Source organism: Molothrus ater, chromosome 5, assembly GCF_012460135.2.
Source record: "Molothrus ater isolate BHLD 08-10-18 breed brown headed cowbird chromosome 5, BPBGC_Mater_1.1, whole genome shotgun sequence".
NCBI lineage: Eukaryota > Metazoa > Chordata > Aves > Passeriformes > Icteridae > Molothrus > Molothrus ater.
The window spans coordinates 4,811,007-4,814,972 of NC_050482.2; positions in this window are offsets into that span (position 1 = coordinate 4,811,007).

Genomic DNA, 3,966 nt, shown 5'->3' on the forward strand with positions numbered 1-3,966 from the left:
TCCCACATTGCATGTTGTTGTGAAATGCAAATTGAGGATCTTCCCCATGAGTTATGGGGCAGAGTTTCCACCCCATCCATCGATTTCCAAGCTTGTAGTGTTTAAATGTGTATAGCCCAGCCTTGAGTGCAAAGTTTCCATCCTCTTCCACTATTTCTGCTTGGGGATAACTGTAGATTTTTCTGGATTTAGAGTGGGTTTGGCATGGCCTTAGTTCTGAAGGAGTAGAAATTAGCAGCTTGGTCTCTCCCTGGGTAAGGAGCAGGGCTAGTCCAGGTATTTTTTAAAATAATTCAGGACACCACACACACAGAGTTTAGTGCTTTCTTCTCCAGCCCTTCACATCTCCTTAAAAGTTTTAAAAACCCTCAACAAATAAATACCCATGTGAGTAGCTGGGATAGAAAAACAAAACCCAAACTATACAACCTCCTCACAGATTCATCCCGTTTTTAAGTGAAAAGCAGGACACTGAGCTCCTCATTCCCACTTCCTAGGGAACCAAAACATGACAGCCAGCTGGGCATCAGAGTTTTTGTGCAAAACCAGCACCAGCTTGGGGATGCCATGGCTGCTTTTTTGCTTTCACCTCCATCAGAACAGGAGCTGAGAATCACAGCATCCCAGAGGTTTTCATCCATGGAGTCAAGCTTGAAGTCTTCCTCCTCCCCTTCCTCAGCAGGCTGCACCAGGAAGGCACCAACCCAAGGGTCATGGGTGCTTTTAGCATCAGCCCAAGGCAGCTCCTGCAGCCTCCTCTCCTAAAAGTCACGAGAAGGAGGAAACAAGACATGAGACAAGCAGAAGAAAAACAAAAGGGGAGCAAATTACTGACTTCTCAGGGGAGATGGTGCTGACGATACTGTAATTATAATCCTTTTCAACAATTATAATCCTTTTCAACAGCTGAGAGGAGTTGGGGTGTTTCATGGCCTGGCTTCCAAACCTGGACAGGTTTTGCAGCTGCAGGCTTTGGAAGCCTGGCTGAGCAGCTCTCCCCCTGCTGGGGATCTGTCACTGGCCTTGGCAGCTTGGAGCATCCCTGGGGACACCTTTGGGACACCACTGGGGAGCACCGAGGGCAGACCCCGTGGCTCCTCTCCTCCTATGACTCAGAGCCCCCCCCTTCACCCCTCAATAACAATTCTGTCTTTTGTAAGAGGGCTGGCAGTGACCCACCTTGCAATTAGCAGGTGGTTTGGGGAGAAGTGCTAATAAGCACCCTGGGCAGGCAAACTAGGGAGGGAGGTGGGTGCTGCCTTGACTCAGCATCCTCCTGGGGTGGGAGGAGAAGGATGCTTGGGATCTGCTCAATGGGATTTTGCCACACAGCCTTGCTCTCCCTCCATTTCCAAAGATTCTTGGGGCACCCCATCCCAGATGAGCTGGTGAAGAGTCTCAGAGGACAGGTCACCACTGATCTTAGACTGGTGCCATCCAGTGCCACCCTCTCCTTGTAAATTTTCATATTCTCTCTGCCCTCCTGCTTCCACCAATACCTTATTACCAACATCTTTTTCATTCCCTGCTTTTCTGGTGGGTACCACTTTGCTGGGATGTTGCAAAAGCCATAACAGGCCACTGTCAGTTCAGAAAAAAAAGGGTCGCCACCCACAAAAATAATCCCAGGTTTTCCCTCCTGTAGCCTTTAACCCCTCCATCCCCGTCTCACAGGTCAGTGCCTTGGGTTGGGATTTGTGCTACAGTAGCTCCAATCAGGACCTGGGGTATTATTTATCGCACTTAGTACCTGCCATCAGTCATGAAAACTTAACAAAGGCCCTATTTGGTTTATCTATAGGCAGCTAAACAAACGTATCTTGCTCTCCTGTTATCTTCTTGTTAACAAAACACTATCAGGATGTTCTAAACATCAGCATTTACTGTGCAAGAGCCCTTTATCTGGCATGATATATAGAGAGCCCATCAATTAGTGCAGGGGGCTTGGAAATACCTGCCACGCTTCGCTCAAAAGTCCCAGCACCATCCCAGGGCTGCATCACAAGTGAATATCCTTGTGCAATTCCTGGCCTTGAGCATCCCTGAATGAGATAGGAGAGCTCATTACGAGCAGAAGCCATGATAAATATTTTCTTCACCCTTTTTTTTAATATCAAGGCACATATGCAGGAGACTTTCCTTGAAAGGAGTGATGCAACAGCAGCCAAGGTGCTGGATGGGACAGGGGTTGGGGAAAAGGGTTTTATTCAGAATGGCTGGATATGGTTTGGAAATTCAGTATGGGAATAGGATGAAGGGGAGAGCGGAGGGTGACATATTTTAAGCTACTGAGAAAACACAGAGTAGATGTATTTGTCCAGCTTGATTCCACCTTCACCCCTCTTCACCTCCGTTTCAGGCTTTGGTGTTCATCATTTGCCAACTGCAGGGCCAGATCTTCCTGCCCAGTATCTTTGGAAAACTTAATTCTTTAGAGTAAAAACAGGAGTGAAAAGTGCCATCAGACAGTGCATCCTCCTGAGAGCAGGACCTTGTCTGCAGGATCAATCCTTCTCAGATCCTCCCACTAGTGGAACATCTCAATTCTCACTCTGGCTCCACATCATCTCATAAAGGTGGAAGTGACAGGCCTTGGACACCAACACCCGTGGATCCAGGGCAGCTGCTTTCTTCTTTCTGTGCTAAATCAGCCCCTCAGCAGAGGAGCCACTTCCCATCATAAACCAATCTCCTGTATGCCAGCTGGACCAGGGGTGTTTAACCCCTCTGCAGTGGTTGTACCTCAGTGGGAAAGTGCTTCTCCAGATAAATGGCAGATTGGGAGGTTTAACCCCAACTCCTGTTTGTCTCTGACTACTTGAATGTCTTGCAAAACAGACACTTTGTAAGCAAGCACAGGGGCTGGTTTGGAAACCACTGTGGCTGCCTCCAAGTGATGGTTACTCACAGAAGGTGTTTTCCTTTAGGTGCATCTCCAAGCACAGGACTTCACACACTTGCAGAGGTTGGGCTCTTGTGGACTTCTCATTTATTTAAGCATCTCCATGTATCCAGGAAACCAAACTGAATGTTTAAAGGTTGTCAATTTATATTTTTTTTTTTAAATTTCCAAATTGAAAATAAAGGGAGGAGCAGTGGAATAGCCAGGGCTGGGCTTTGAAGAGGCGGCATGGAGCATTTAAATGAAATAGGTGCTAAAACCAGTGAAGCCAGTGATGGGAGTCAGAGAGGGCAGATGGGATCAGGGCTTTGGGGCAGGTCAGTGCAATTAGGAGTGTGTTTGCACCAAGCTGAGCAGCACTCTGTAGGAGGGAGGCCAGAGAGGTGCAGCAATACAGAGAGATAAGAGCCCAGAGCAGAGCTGGAGCTGTCTGGACAGGGAAGAGTAGGAGGCACCATAGAAATTTCCTGGGAGCTTATCACCGTGGGCCATCTTCTCCTCCTCTTTCACATCCGCAGCAGCCCTGGTGCCGCGGGACTGTCCAAGCAGCCCAGCCCAGACTGCAAACCCACCAGAGCAGGGGGTGGGGCTGGGGAAACACACACTCCAGGCATCTGTAACATTGCTGAGGTTGTCTCCAGTGCTAAATCCATGAATCCACCACGAGGCATTTGTGCCTCCATCCGTGGCGCTCCCGGTGGGAAAGGGCTGCTAGCTAAAAGCCGTCCCCAAGCGTCGCCTCGTGTTTGGTCCCCAGAGGAGAGGGATGGGGCTGAAATAAAACCCAGCAGCGTGGCCCCATATGGGCAAAGCTTCACTGGTGGGGAAAGACACCTCAGCTTAGCAGGGAGCCTTTCCAGCAGCACTTTAACTCTGTTATCATAGAGCCAGAGCTGGCTTTTAATACCCTGGGACCAGCTCCACAAGATAGACCCCCTTCAACTTGTGCTCCTGGTGAGGAGCCAGGTAGAAATTAAATTAAAAGAGGTGGTCACTGCTGATGGTTATTTGGCTTTGGGAGGTGCTTGGTTGTGCAGGGCAAAGCTCTGTGTGGGTTTTACATT